Source organism: Triturus cristatus, chromosome 4_1 (assembly GCF_964204655.1).
Source record: "Triturus cristatus chromosome 4_1, aTriCri1.1, whole genome shotgun sequence".
Classification (NCBI taxonomy): domain Eukaryota; kingdom Metazoa; phylum Chordata; class Amphibia; order Caudata; family Salamandridae; genus Triturus; species Triturus cristatus.
The window spans coordinates 369,213,505-369,229,913 of NC_140585.1; the positions used below are offsets into that span (position 1 = coordinate 369,213,505).

Sequence of the window (16,409 nt, forward strand, 5' to 3'; positions counted from 1 at the left end):
TGTTCAGTGATTAATTTGATCTGGTAGTTTCTGGTGCTCTGCACCTGTATTTAATTGTCAACAGGGCTTGTAACAGTCTGTGACGTGGTGGCGCTGTCTGTCTAATTTAAAGATGAGCACAACAGCAGTTGTTTATTCTTTCCATATACATTAAAAATGGCTATTGAGTTTTTTGAGTTTCCTTTACACTTAAAAGTTTTGTTCGACCAAATGATTATTCAGCTATGCACATGCGGATTACATGGAGCACGATAAAGACCCGGTTCTTAGTTATATCATAGCAATGTATACTTGCGACCCAATGTATGTCATTTTGTCTGATAATCAATAAAAACATTTAAACCTAAAAATGGCTATTGATTGTCACCCATGCCATTCTTATAGCTTTGAGGGCCTGGAATAGGCGGACTTGTCACACCTGTAGGAGTGTGATGGGGAGTAGTTGTGTTGGTACTGCCACTGGCAGCCCTGGGAGAGGCAATGTGTGGTGCAGTCGAGGGCCCTGGCACCTATTATGTTTTGTATTAATTAAGCACTGCTTACGTCAACAGATTATATTCTCTCTTGTACTTGCTGATGTCCTTGTTAGATAGCCCAGTACACTCAAATGCAGATGAAGTGGCTCAAGTTGAGTGCAGAACCCTCCACTTTGAAATCTCTGATAATTCATGCACCTTTGCTCTCATGCAGCAAAGTTGTGGCACTCACGATATTGTCTGAAAGCCCATAGACTAGTTATTTTATTTATCTGTCACTTTTATATAGCAGAGAGCATCGACAGGTAGAAGAGAGCTTTACATAAAACAACAATGAGTAAAGATTACATAGAACAGAATAAACATGGTAACATTTTGCATTGAGAATGTTTATATAGTAATGATTATAAAGAAGGAGAGATTAAGGAATTGATGTGCAGATGATGGATCAAAAGAGAGATGTAGCCCCGAAAGCAGGGTGATCGGATGGTGGAACGAAAACATCAATTAAAAAGGAGAAAAACATGATGTTGGACATTCAGCAATACCAGAGCAACTAAGTAGCAGAACTGCAGGGGTAGGATGTACATAGCAAATGGTGGTTTATCTAGTTTGATTTAGTCTGCTGGGATGAGTTTTCAGGTGCTTACAAAAAGACATTATTGAAGGGTTTTAGTCCACTGGAATTGTATTCCACAGGCATGAGGGTGCCCGAGACAGACTGATGCTGAGGATAAGGTGTTTTGAAGGCAGAGTGTTGAAGTAGTAAATTAATTTTGCTTCCAAATTCTCGGTCACCGACCTACTGTTTCAGCGAGGAAGCAAGATAGAGAGTTGAAGGTGGAGATAAGAGTTGTATAATCTTTAATACATGGGCATAGAGGTTAGCTGATTTGGCCATTTTGTTGACATGGAGATTTTTTGTGAAATTTGTGTCTGGGGCAATTTAAAGAAAAACAACTATAGGGGAGAGCTCCAGGAAAAATTAAGATGGATTCAGATTATTGATTAAGTCCGGTGTGAAAGATTTCTTAAAGTTTGGGGAGAAAAGGATGGATTGTTTATTTTTTCATATTTAGGGTGAGGCAGTTCTCAATCATCCTCAATCAGATAATCAGAAGTGTGTAAATGTCATTAACAACAGAGTTTTAATTAGACTATCATCCACGTTTTAGTGAATAAATAACTCAGTGGCATTGAATAGATTAGATAAAAGTTACATGTATAAGTTAACAAGAGGGGGAACTAAGTTGTAACCTTGATGAATCCCACATATATTAGTGTGGGGTTTTGATATTTTGTGGTTGTATTCAACTTTTAGTGAGTGATTTGACAGGCAGGATTCAATCCACTTTCGGCCAGCAAAACTGATGCCAAATAATTTAGGAAATCAATTGAGCATGGTCGATGGACTTGAAGGCTGCAGTAAGATCAAGAATACCCAGGAGGCATGCGTCACCGCTATCTACAATACGGTGGATATCGGGCAGGGTTTAGACTGGCGTTGTGTCAATGACTGGGCCAGCTGGGCATCCTGACGGGTGTACTGTAATGTCAGCTTTGTTTATGTAGACATTACGTTGAAGAGAGACACATTTCTTCAAGCGCTTTGCATAATCAAGGAATGTTTGCAACAGGCGAAAGGAAGGTTTGGATCAGGGTTATGTTTGTTGAGTAAGAGGATGATTTTACTCTATTTCAGTAAGTCCAGGAACGTCCATTGTTTGAGTGATGTACTAAAGATGTTTAAACAGGGTTCTACAAAGAGGGTAAAGTTGTCCTTTATGAGGTTCAGTGAAATGATGTCTTTAAAGTAAGGGTATGGTTTAACGTTTTTGATCCTTTTCAGCAAATCTTTTTGAAGGAAGGGTTCAAACTCAGCCCAGAACAATGGAGTTTTGGCAGATACAATAAGCCCAATATAGGGTGAGGATATTATCTTCTGGGTGGAGAAGTCCTGGAACTTGGCAGGGTTGATTGTTTACTTTTCAGGAAAGCCCATGGTGGAGTGTAATGTGATGAACGAATTGAAAAATCCAGGAAGGATCTAAAGATCAGCGATTGTAGGCGAGTGGAATTGGCAAGTATGATGCTTTGTTTGTATTAGTTTCTTAGAGCCTGTAGTTTGGAAAAAATAATCAAACTGCTTACTTACCTGTAGCTTAAAGAAGTTTCTGGATTCATATGCTGTGCATTATAGTACCATTTAGTCACTGGGTCAGGAATTTCCTCTTTCATCCTATTTTTTTGGTTCGAGCCTGCGTGAGCAGCATGCTCTAGCACATACGCTCTTGTGACACTATTGTGTACAGGGGCTTGCAACCCGCCCATTGCTTCCCATTCAATGGTACCTTTGTCAGTCTCTTTACGGTCTCCTACTTGGTCAGCATGTGTCTTGGCATCACTTCCTGTTTTATCTGGGTAGCATGGCCCAAGCGCACAGAGTTATTCATTTTCATTAGTGTACCTCCTATAATCACGCTGTGAATCAGGTGCTGTTTATTCGTCTTGCTTTATCCCGTCCTCTCCCGCCAGTTACTTGTTATTTCCTTCAGTTATTCTTGTTTTTTTACGTTGTTTGCGTTTCTTTTGTAGTTTATATACAGCAAACGTGACATGGAGGTATTGAGCCAATGCCAAGACTCGAATTTGGTTCCCCAGTGCCACAGTAGGTAGCATTAACCGTTATGCCACATCCTCTTCGTATTACATTAGTACACAGCTTGGGTTTTGTGCGGGCAGCACCTAAACAAAGGTGTTGTTGAAAGATTAAGCGAGATCCGGTAAACTTTGATCTTTGCATAATGGCTTCAATATACGAGTTTCAAGACACGGGCTAAATTGGATTTTCATAAAGCAGGAACTCAAGGGCCAGTACTGCCACATGGCTCAGTGTGAGCATGAGGTGCGTGTGGATCCAGAAGTCTTTCCTGCTGTCAAACACTGCACTGCCACACAATGAGTTTATGTGGCCATTTTGCTTGTACTGTGTGCAGATTGTGTTCAGTTGCATAGTCATGGGTAAGGCTTACATTTTTACATTCACAAAAAGCCAGAGGTATTGAAGGTAATAACAGATGTATGACTTTCAGCGTGTCTGGCTTTTGAACCAGCAACATTAGCATACTTGGGCATGTAGGCCACACGTACAGTGGGTAAAGTGTAAGTATAAGTCCCAGCATGCTTGGACCCGAAGGCCACAAAATCCGCACAGGCTCAAAGTCGCCCTAAAGCACTTGGGCAGTTGTTGACATGTATTCCAGATGTCCTGTACAGCGCTTTCAGGGAACCTGGTGGAAGGCATTGGGCACCAACCTTAAAATAAAGAACGACAGGCCACGTTCATCGTGAGTAGATCAGCATCCACACCACCAAGATTTTCAGATTTTCTGGTTTTATTGAATATCGTCCATCTACTTTAAGCATCGGCTGTTCGGGTGGTGATATTGACTTCACGGGTGTGTGAAAGCTAATCACATGGCGGCGCCAAATCCCAGTTGTCCCGTTTCCATTCCAGTCAGAGCTTCAAAATGGGAAACACCCACACCACTTTATTGTAAAAGATTGTTGTACTTTTTTATGCTTAAAGACTGAGATGCGGCATTGTGGAGTTGCGGCTGGTAAGGGACGGTGGTGGGGGGGTTAGAAAAAAATGTAAAAGAAGAACTTACCTGTGGGTCGCCAGCCCCCGCCTCTCCTCCGTCCTCGCTGTATCCTGCCTCCCGGAAGCACCCAGGCTCCCAGACTCCCCTATCCACAATACTGCCTTACACCTCGTCATGATTGGTCGGAGCGCTGTGGTTCAGTGCTCAGGCAGGGACTGGGAGACTGTGCATGTTCTCCACCCAGGCTCTAACATAGAGCCGGTGAAGAACATGCAAAGTGCGCATGACAGTTTGGCCAGCCAAAGATGGCCAGCCAAACCGTCATGTGCACTTAAAATGCAGCAGCCACTCCTCCTCCCTCTGGGTCACAGGACACCAACCTTAACCACCTTAATATGGAGCTTGCAGCCAAACTTAAAATAAAATGATAATAACGTTTGATTATTTTAATTTTATTTTTCCTTTGCACTGCTCTTAGAGCTATGGGGCGAAGCCCCTCCGCCTTTGCGGAGGAGCCACCGTTGGTATTGTGATATAACTTGTCTGACAAGAATTCAAAATCACATGAAGCCCTTGGTCTATTTCAAAACTTTGTTGGAAGCCGAAGATATAAAGGGATGTTAGAGCTCTGCGGTTCGTGTATTGAACTGTATTTTAGTGCTGAAATGTATTTACTTGTTTTTATTTAACCACGCTTCTTGTTTTAACCCCTTTTTTACTTTGTTGCATTGATTCTGGTACTGTCCAGTTGTGTTGTAAGCTGTGTAAATTCTCATTCAATGTTCTAAAGTACTGTGAAGGCTCAGATAGGTGGCATATATCGGTTTAATTAATATGCATCGCCTGCATTTGCATCAAACTTCGTAAAATGTAAGGTGATGCTGCGGTACTCCCATTCTTGTATACTGTACACAATATGACAGACAGAGCACTGCAAGAGATGGGGCATTAACAGATTTTGTGGTATTCTTTTCTAAGATTGAGCCTGCCCAAGTATCATGCACTAGTGAATGGTCTCCCACTTGTGGGATACTATTATGTACAATAAGGGGTTTCCAGCCTGCCCACTGCTTACCACTGGGTGGGTTAATTGTTACCTTCCTTTTCTGCCTCCTAATTGGGCCATGGTGTCACTTCCTGTTTCTTCTGTTGAGCATGGACTAAGCCCAGATTTATTCATCTTAATTAGTGTCCATCCACTTAATGCACTGTGATTCAGGTCCTGTTTATGTTGTCTGCCTTTCTTTATCCCTCTTCTCATCCACCAGTTGTTCGCGTTTCTTATGTTGCTTGTGTTCCCTTATTGTTTTTGTGTTTCTTTATTGTTGTTCACGTCTCTTTATCCCTCACCACTTGCCCGTGGCTTGTGTTTCTTTGTCGCCCACCACCTGCACGTTGTTCGTGTTTCTTAACACCCTCACCCACCTGTTTGTGTTTCGATATACCACACCCGCCCATTGTTCATGTTGATGTATCCTCTCCCCAGCCTCTTTTCGTGTTGGTTATTTTTTTAGCGGCGATTTGCGTCTTTATGCGCTTCTCTTAACTTTTAAATGTTATATGGGCCCCTGAAGTGCCAGCAAAAAGGCTCAGCCACCCAACCTGTGAGTGCAAGGAAATGTTTTTTAATTTAAATTGCACTATTTTATGCAATAGGTACCTGGTGATTTCTCCGTCTGTACACACTCTGGTGTTAGTAGTGAACTGAAGAGACATGTCCCTCTCTATGTAATTCCCAAGTACTGGATCTTGACAAACAGAGGCGTGCAAGAAGACTACAGACCAGGAACTTATTTCTTATTTGTTAAAGATATCCCTGCCATGGACACTTTTCATCTGCTCTACCTCCGTAGGAATTAGGGCTTGCTGCACATCCACGGGACTATATATTGCAGTTATTAACTATTAACAAACCAATGCATTTTGGGATCCGCAGTCCTGGTTAACTTCAAAAGATTTCAGTTGTTTAAGCAACTGAGCAGCGGAGCAGTTCCTGACCTCGGCGTCCAGGTCACCACTCACGCTGCCGCATTCCACTCCTTGCTTTTGCCCACGATTGACATGCAGTGTTCTGTTTTTGGTTTCCCAGCAACCGCCTGCTCCCCTTTGGTTTTGCGCGGCACTGACAAATCTTTCCCGCCTTGCCACTCCTGCACTGCCAATCAGCACTCTGTTGAGTCAGGTTGCATCAGCAACCGCTCGTTTTCCATTGGTTTTGTGTCGCACTGACACCATCTTTCCACTCCTGCCCTCATGCTTCCATGTCGGCCCCTTCCACCTTCCAGGACCATCTATGGAGGCCATTCCACAAAGATGCCAAATCCAAACCTGTCTGCGCCTGCCCGAGCTTGGACAGCACCAATGCCAGGAACACTGGCTCGCCAGCCATCTTTCGCTACACCACCTCAGAGCTCCTTGCCTTAGCCCCCATTAGGCCGCAACAACAACTGCTGCTTCGCCCCCTCGAGTTCCACAGAAGGATCCTTCTCCTGCCACCGCTGCCGGTTTCACCTGCGACACCGAAGCCCTCGTCGCAACTACACAGCCGATCTCCAACCCTTCTGAACAACTCCATTGCATGCTGCTCAACGCCCGATCCCTCTGCAAGCACGCCATCGAAATCTGGAACACCATCAAAACCTCAACCATCACCATCACCAAGATCTAGTTCACACCATCCAACAGTAACACCCCACGGCTATGAGATGATACACAGAAACTGCACCAAGCAACACGGAGGGGGCATCGCCATCATCCACAAGGAGACCATCCAATGCATCACCTCCAAAGAAGACCTCTCTTTAATCATGGAACACCGCAACTTCCTTATCAGTATCAACGCAAACACTTCAGTCAGAGGAACCCTCGCCTACAGACCCTCAGGCCTCCGTCCCGGCTTCTGCAACACGATCGCTGAACTCATTGTCCCACTGGCAATCAACTCCAAGTACTACATCTTCCTTGGCAACCTAAACTTCCCAATGACACAAACACCGCCAGCCTCCTGGAAAGCATGAGCAACATCGGAGTCAAACAACTAGTCACCAGCCCCATACACTGCGAAACAGCATTGAACTCACCTGGACAGACCACAGCATTGTCCACTTCCCCATCGCAGGCTCACCATGACCCCCCTCATCCTCCACTTCTGCCCACCGCAGATGGAACTAAATCACTGAGACCCAATAGACGGCCGCCCTTAACCCAAAAACATCAGCAACCTAGAGCTAGCCGTCAGAATCTTCTCTGACTGGATCTCAAATTGCGCTGACACCATCACCCCCCTTGGAAACGGCCAGGACCAGCAAACACTCCAGCTGGTAAACTCCCAAACTTCAAACCTCCAAACCAGAGTGTAAGCAACTGGAGCGACACTGGTGCCCCAGTAGGAACCCCTCGACTCTTGTGACCTCTCTAAAAAGACCTCGGAAATTTAAGTATTGATAAATGCCTCATACAACTTTCTTTCATTGTAACAGTTTCCACTTAACCAGCTTCATCCACTGATATTGGGGCTTCCAACGTGGAAAGGAGTTCCTCTGGAAATGCCAGTTCACAAAGATTTTGAAAACTGTTTTATGCCACCTCCAGCTTGCTAGGACTTTGTGATGCACTTGGTAGGAAACAAAGTAAGGAACAGGTGGCAATTATCCATTCATCTGTAAGAGTTCTTGTAAGAACCTCAAATATCTTGAGCAAGATTCAATATCCATCCACTCCAGATTGTCTGGAAAACATTACACCTGCCCTATATATAAATATTGAACTTGGATAAGAAGAGCTGGCTTTTAATAAAATAAAATACATTATTATAATCAAAACCAAACACATAAGACTTGTAATGTCATGATGTCCAGTGGATGTAATTACATACCCAAGAAGCTCTCTCACAGAAGGATCTTGTTACTGCTTGTACAATTGCTTTGAAAAGGAGGTGCAATTGAGGGATTCCTATAACAAGTGAGTTTCCACAGTCCAACCTCAAAGCACCAGCGCTTGGCTCGCTGGTTTAAAACCATTTACTGGAAAGAAGAGTTCAGTACCTTGTAGAAGTGTAAATCATTGATGAGCCACTTTGCCCAATATACTGATATGTGCTTGCAATTTCAAGTTCTTATCCAATATGAAGTTTAGAGATTTGGCACATCCACTGCGAAGGAGCGGCAGCTCAGTGCAGAGCAATAATTGAGCCAGTCTTTCACTGGAACAATGTAGTTTGTGGGAGAAATTAGAAGGAACACTGTTTTAAGTGAAGTGAGTTAGAGGTATTGTATCACCATCCAAGGCTGAATGTCTGGTATCAATTTCAATGTCTTGATGAAAAAACTTTTCAAAGTTTTAGAGAACTATGACCTAGTTACGCTGCACTACTTCCCTCATCTCCCAACGTTCATCTTGGTTATATGAGGTTTCGATTCGGAGAACTTGAATTAATGACTGCACCTGCAGCATTGGGTCTGTCAGCTAATGTGAAGAGTAGCGTATGTGGATTATGAAATTTAGAAAATGAATCAGTTGAACACATATTCTGCATTTGCCTCAACTTACATTATACAAAAAATGTATTTAAGGAATGTGATCAAATCTAATAATATCAATACAGTTCTAGAAACAGTCTATTTTTGTGATTAAATGTAACAAATATCATGCCAGTTTATCTCTATTGTCAGTGCCTTGAGTAGACTTCATTGTATTTAATGATTATTCACTCAGTGAGCCGATCTGTAGTTAGTGATTTTAATAATGTTGACGTTTTAGCATATGGTTTGTATCACATAGTTTTATACAGTTTATTTATAGGACTAATTCCTTTGGCATGTTTATTGGTGTTTGCAAGTAGGTTTTTAATAACATGCAATAAAGAATAGCTTGAACTAATGAACCGAGCAGAAGGATGAAGCATTTAATGTTCACTTTTATCTGAAACATTAGGTGTATCATCCATTATTTTTAAAATTGATGTTTCCCTCACTGCATCTGAAACCAAGTTGAAGTTTGTCAAGAAGATCATTTCCAGCTATGAAAAGTGTGAGCTGAGCTTCCACACAGCTTTCTAGGATGCTGACAAAGAAGGGTAAGATTCAAGCCAGGCAAAAATTATTACATTCATCAACATGTGCACAAGTCTTTTTCTTTAGGGGAAAGATGTGGACCATTTGAACTGTACTTGGCACATGAAGGTTAGTCAAATACAGTGCAACTGAAGTGCTAATTTCTTTGAGGAGTGTTGAGATCAAAGGTTTACGGAAATCAGAGAATGTTTTTTTCCTGGCAATAATTGGAGACATTTCAGGATTGGGGTGCTACACTAAAAGATGAATAAGTGATCTTGTAGACAATGTTTTAGGGTTCAAATCGTACGTGAAGGGAGTGATTTTTTTCATTATGTCTTCAAAGAAGGTGAAGAACTTATCACGTTTTTCTGTGGAGTATACACGGTTGTTCTTTAAAAAAGTTTGAGTGGGTTTATTTATTATCTAGAAAAGCTTTTAGGGCAACATTTTGCTCTGTTAATTTTCATTAAGATAAAGCATGACTTGGCCTCAAAACTGTTGTTTACATTTTTTCCTCAGATTCCTTATTTTATGTATTTTTCTTTTTTACGTTCACTGTTTCTTTAGACAAAAATTATAACTTTAAAGTGCCTCATCTGGACCCCCTAATGTAGCACATTAGTAGTCACACAGTTGGATTGTTTCTTGAGATTTTAATAAAGAAAACCAAAACTTTCTCCCAGCAACAGCACTCCCGAAATCACAATTATGTCTGCGGGGATAATAAAAAAAAGAAATCTAAACTTCCTAATTTCACCCTCCCACCGTACCTCCCAGACAACCTACCCCCACACAAGCAAAGGTGCCTCAATCCCCTTTGCTAGGTCTAGTGAGATAAGGGAAGGTTCCTTACCACCCACTGGCCCGATTGGCTGTGGGATCGTAGTCTGGGAAGTTAATCCCTCAGCTAGGATATTGGGGTCAAGTAGTCAACAAGAGGGCTCCAGATTTTATCAAAATGTGTGTTCATGCCCTGGATAATATTAATAATTTTTCTCAGTGCCACATGGAGGAGATCCAGTGTATCACAGGACTTCATTCCCTTTTCCATTGTGCTGAGATGATTATCCTGGATGCTCCTACCAAGTGGTAAAGTAGAATCCCTTTGTGCTCTCATCCCCCCTCCTCCTCTTCATGTCAGAGGATCATCCCAGACTCGCTGGAGGTTGTCACTGCAATGTCTTATGAATATGTCTGGGGATTTCTTTAGAGGATTCCTGTATCCCAACAAATAAGCATTAAGCCCACCTTCTTCCCCTATCACCAACATAGAACTGAAATGTTTAGATATAACCATTTTAGCCTACTGGATTTGAATAGCATTGTATCAGAAGATTATATTCCGACTTGCAATACAGACTACTTCAAAAGCATTTGGGTATGTCCACATTTTATCTCCCTCCCCATTTGTTCTGCCATTGTGTCTGACATCACCCACTTTCATGTAGTCTTACCACAAGCTTCATTCAGTAAGGAATATAATCTCAAAATCAGATATTTCATGGAGTCTAACTTCCCAAGTATTTTTCAAAGGTATGAGATGTCTGATAGCCGTTTCTTCGACATGGGGGTACATTATCCAGTGTCTAATTCACGTGTTCTGAAGGCTATTTAGTTCTGTCACTTAAAAACTTCTTACATTCTGGAAAGGATTTGCTAAGGCCTTTATCAAACATATCTTGCAAAGTTAGGCAATCACTCGGTCTTCATCTCTCTAACAGTTCCCTCCCTCTATAGTGAAAGGGAATTGTGAACTGTGGTGAATTGAGGTCAATGGGGCGATAAATGTAAGGAGTCCTGCTCTAGCTGCTACCGTATCCACACCTCCATTGGTGTCCTGGTGATTTCAGAAATATAGGTTTTATGGCAAGACTCCTTCTGCAATCAGTGTATGTGCCAAATAGATTGCCTTGCTATAGACTGTTCATTATGGAGCCACCTCTTCTCTGTTTCATGAGCATACCATTCAACTATAATGCACAGGTGGACTCCACAGCAGAAGTTCAGAATATCAGGCATGGAAGTCCCCCTCATTACTCTGGAGGGGCCGAGAAGACTTTTTTGCTAATTCTGGCTCTTCTTTCTGCCCAAACAAATGCCACCACTAACTTTTGTGATGTGTTAGTCCCTGTGAGTGTGACAGGAGCCGGAAGTTCCCAGGAGGCATTTAGTGGGCAGGAGAACATGTTAATTTCCAATATACTGATATGCCCTAACCACAAAATGTAAAGTCCGCCACAAGCCCATTCTGCATCTATCTGGGCCTTCAGAGTGGGCAAGTTGGTCTTTGTTCAATTTCTGACTGATTTTATGAGAATGATCCTCAAATATCTGATCGGGCAAGCTCTCGCTCCCATGAGAGTGAGACATTCAGAATCTCTGATTTTCCCTTTTTATTTTGAAGCCAGAGATGATATTAAATCTTACTTGGCATTTCATGTGCACCTGCAGTGAATGCTTAGGTTCTGTCAAGGAGATGTGCACTTCATCTGCAAATAGGTTCACTTAGTGTTCTGCAACTCAGAATGGCAATCCCTTACTTCGTTGCTCGAATGTATCTGTGCCACCAATGACGTGACCAGGAGAAGAGATCTGGCTTCAGGGGTTATCACTGCTTCATTCCTCTTCGCTGATACATCCTATCTAAACAGATCCCATTCACTCTAATTCATACTTTGGGGGCCATATAGTTTGGAAAGATTCAGCCATTCATCTTCAGGCCCAGTTCTGTTTTCAGATTCCTTATTTGTGCTATAGTCCTCGAGGAAGGATTTTTGCACTCTGCTCTACTGGTTTTCCTTTCTTCATCTGGATTTTGTATAAAATTTGGCTGTTTTTTTCATTTTTGCATTTTTACTTTTTGGAGACATAAATTCTAGCATTTATGGTATATCATCAGTTAGGGTGACATGAATAATGTTAATAAGATTTCTAATGCACAGGTGGGTCTCATCGTTGTATAATTGTTTAGGTGGGGTTAGAGTTTAGCTTTGAGTGAAGGTTGAATGTCCAGTGATTCTGCTCTTCTGTGACACATCTGTTTTTTCTGATCTCTGTTCTGAGCCCTATAAGTTAGTTTGTGTTCTTCTAATCTCTCTGGAATGTCATGCTGCATTAGAGTTCCAGGTGCTTGGATTGCAGGAGTAAGAGGTGAAGGCAGTCACTAAGCTTGGAAAAGTCTACTACTCCTGATGATTCATTGATACCTCCATGATTACTGAATAAAGAAACCTACATGAAACATGAACAGAACGCCCCCTTCTTGGTGAACTCACTGTAGTCCTTACTGCAGAAAACCAGCACAATTACATGATTTTTCGTGTTTAACTCCCAGACCAGATTCAGGTGGGTTTTTGTGCCATTTGCCGATATGCCATAAGGGAGTCCGGGAGACCTGCTTTCAAAGTTTCAATAATCTAACCGACAGTAAGCCAGTCATTTAATCTCACTTTATTTTCCTTTCTTTGCTGCTGCGGACCAAAATATGTTTAAAATGAATTTTAAAGTGTTTTACAAAAAGTAAACAACAGTATCACAGACATGTCTTTACATTATGTTAGAATTGTGGGAAAGTAACGTGCATCAATGCGCAGTCACTGAACATAATGGCCAAGATATTAGTAGGTTTAACGGAAAAACGTTTTTACTGAAGGTCCAGAGAGAAAGTACAATTCAAATTTCTGAAAGGTACAATACAAATTTCTAAAAGGTAAGGAATTCCAAATTTGGGCTGCACAAGATGGGTATGATTGATTTGGAGATTGCCTGGTTCTGAACTGGAAACAATTCCAGCTTTCATGAGGCTGTGCGTCTGACTCCCATATAGCTACCACATGTGAATAGCATGCTAGCCAGATAAGTGAGATTTTGAGAGTGTAGAGCCTCATGGGCTAAAGGTGGCGAGTTTAAGGCCAATTCTAACCTACAGAGGGAGCTAATGGAATTCCATGACAACTGGTTCACTGTTGTCAATCCTTTTCTAACCTATTGTGAGTGTGGCTGAAAAGAGTAGGATTGCTCATAGAGGAGTTAGAGAGGATTTGAGACGACCATAATTTCATAAGTTAATAACAGATAGCTTGAAAAGCTGTGTGGAAGGCATTTAGTTGGAGAAGCAGTCTTTTCAATAGATCTAGTTGGTAGCAAGTAATGTTGATAATTTGTTTCATTGGGATTCTGGCCATTTGTGATTTGTTTTAGATGGGTTCAAGACTGGTAGTTGCTTGGAAGCGAGACACATTTTTCAGGATGGTGGTAAGGCTTGCAATGAAGTAAGGAGTAAGAGGGTCAGTGGACAAGTTAAAATAACAATTTATGAAACTGCAACAAGTGATCCACTGCATCAAAAAGGTGCAGATAAATGGAGGAGGACATTATGGTCACTCCTCCTTTCTCATATTGTCCTAGACCTTGAATAAAGCAGAACCATCCAGGTCTCTGGGGTGAAACACTTGACCGAAAGGAACCCTACACTAGTGTGATGACATCTTTTTTAAAGTTAGTTACTAAACAGTTACTCCATTATACGGTTGACAATAACAATGTTTGTTAAGGAAGTTGTCTAAGATAGGAGGGATCCAGGGAACAACATTTCAATTTAAAGTAAAGCACTAATGCCTTTCAGGATGCAGTGTGGTAGTACCCTTACAGAAGTAATTTTTGAAGGAGTGTAAGGTGCTGGTGTGCCCTTTCATAACACAGTCTGGGGTGTAGTTTGAAGCTAAGCTACGAGACATTTGACTGGTTAGGGGTGCACAAACTGAATCTATTGTAATGTGCTGCAGGTGGAAATATATATGTGCAAAGAGTCTGTGGGGGGGATGGGTGGAAGAGAGGAGTTGGAACTGACTTAAGGGACTGAAATACGCTTGCCTACAATGAACCCATGTCTAATTGTGCTGGTTTTGGAAATGAAAGCTCCATTGCTGATCAACCAAATCAAGAGATGGCACGAGATTTACCTTCATAACTGGAAGCCATTCCATGAAGTAAACGACCGTAGATGTTTCGACTATTAAATCACATGCATGGCCTTGAAAGTGTGGGGATCAATTAATAACTGTAGGTAAAGGATGTCCTCAAAAGCCAGTGAGCAGACCCGCGCCATGCATTTCATTAGCGCCATGTACCCAAAGACTGAAGTCCCATCCAATGGCAAGGTCTGTCCAGAAGGAGTCAGAAAACAGAAATTATTGGAGTCTTTACTTGCCAGTTCTTAGGTTAAAAGCAAAGATGTGGACTGCTTAAGGGAAACAGGTACAGAAACCAACCAAAAGTTTACAATCACTAGTACAGAGTGGTGAACAATTTATTTATGGCAATAAAATCCCCATAGAATGGGCAAGAATAAAATTCCTACAAATGATTGCAATGCAGACTCATGTTGGGGTACCCCACAGGAAGGTGAATAGAAATTCGACAATGAGCAACACTCATTGTCCAGAGTGTGGCGCAGTTTAACTAAAATAACCAAAGGATAACTATACTTCATAGAAGCAGCAAGCACATGGAAAATGAACTTGCGAGTCCAAAGCAAACCTTCAAAGCAGTTGGCAAGACCCACAAGGGCAGAGCTCTTGATGCTTTATTTACTTTTACTGCTTTGCCCATCAAGTCCGCTGTCTTCTGAGCTAAAAAGGAGAGAGCCAAATATATAAACAAGCCACCATTGAGAAAGAGCCTGCAGTACACCATCATTTAGAAATGAACCTCATACACCGCTTCACTCGGCGTCAATTAATCGAAAACGCCACAGAAACGTGTTCTCACCTTAATTAACGTGTGCTGGACATTGAAAAGTCAGTACAGACACTCAGCGACCAATCGAATCCCCTTGCTACAGACCACAAGGCAGGCCTTCTTCCAGGTCAGTGGCAATCTTGACCAAAAGTTCCTTCTGCAAAAAGAAGAAACAAAAAATGAATTCTGAAAGAAAGAAGAAAACCTAAGATTGCAAACCACCTTATCTTGAAATACAGGTGCACATGGATAGGTCTGAGGCAGCAGCTGCGGCTGCTGTTTAATCATGTCAAACGTGCTTCTCTTATTTGTTCTCCAAACTGGACACTGCTGCAGTGTGTGCCAGCAGGAGTTAAGAAATATTAGGGGGAAACATCGTTCTCACTCACTTTTTTCCACATTTACTCTGTATGCTTAGCAGCCGCCTAATACATTTCACAGAAGTAAAAGGAAAATAACTAAAATCGCAGCTTAGAACTCAGTCCAGCAGTGTAGAAGCCAGCCGACTGTATTTCCACACTGCACTATTAGATCCTGTATGAACTAATCGTTAAAGTTGCCCAGGTAATTATTAACTCAAGAGGTGCAATCCCAAATGTGCTTTTCTGCAACCTACTAGTTAAATAATCAAGAGCATACAGGTCGAGTCATGGTGGACAGGAACACCCAGGAACCTGACCCCAACACACAGAGCTACATAAGAAGAGAAAGCTAAAAGACCAAGTCTAGGCTTCCCCACAAATCTTTTTAATCTGTTTTGCACTTGAAGATGACAAAAATACCCTCTGTGGCTGACTGTCCCACCCATTGCCAAAAGGAAGTAACAATTTGTTTGTTATTGAACTGCTTGCATATAGTACTGATGGCTGCTTCAGAGCAATTTATCTGAAGAGATTGCAGAATTTCCTAAGGTGAAGGTTTAAGATAAGGTTCATCACCCAAACATTATGTTTCCACAATCGATGATTTTCTTTCTTTGGACAAACAATAATGTCAGAATTCAACAAGCCTTTATCCTTACTTTGACTTTCCGGCTAACATACCTTCATTTTAAGGGGCACATAACTTTGGAGTAGTTGGTATCAGAGCACGAGCACAATAAAGTAAAAAGTAAACATCATATAAGTATGAAATTAAGTAAAACGGAGAGGAAAGAAGATATGGCAGAAAGCCAAAGAAGAGTAAGCCAGAAAAAAGAATTCAAGAAAAACAATACAAGTATTCAAAACATACCAAACACCCAATAGAGCTTTCCACATTCTATGCAGGTAGGCTACCTAAATAAGGTGTGTGATGTTAACCACGGGATGTCCAGTCTAACAGAGAAAGCATGTTGAAATTGAATTGAAATGTATTGATTGATATAGACCTCATCGGAGATTCACAATATGTTAATATAATATATACAGATTTCCAGTCCCATAGTATTACAATATATCATGAAATTCTTTATAAGCGAAAAAGATTATTATTCTTATCTTATACATCTCTAAAATAGCAGGAATACCACTTTAAAAATGTTAAAAACGTTGTAA

The 16,409-nt window shown here is 41.6% G+C and overlaps 1 protein-coding gene across 5 annotated transcripts in view; it reads right to left on the bottom strand.

Moving 5' to 3' along the window:
* Positions 1 to 16,409, bottom strand: part of PPARA (peroxisome proliferator activated receptor alpha) — a 264,838-nt gene that overhangs the window by 133,836 nt on the left and 114,593 nt on the right. For all 5 annotated transcript variants that reach the window (XM_085652413.1, XM_085652414.1, XM_085652415.1 and 2 more), the window contains one exon: positions 14,905 to 15,031. The gene's annotated coding sequence lies outside the window, so the exon portion shown is untranslated. The remainder of the gene's footprint in view (positions 1 to 14,904; positions 15,032 to 16,409) is intronic.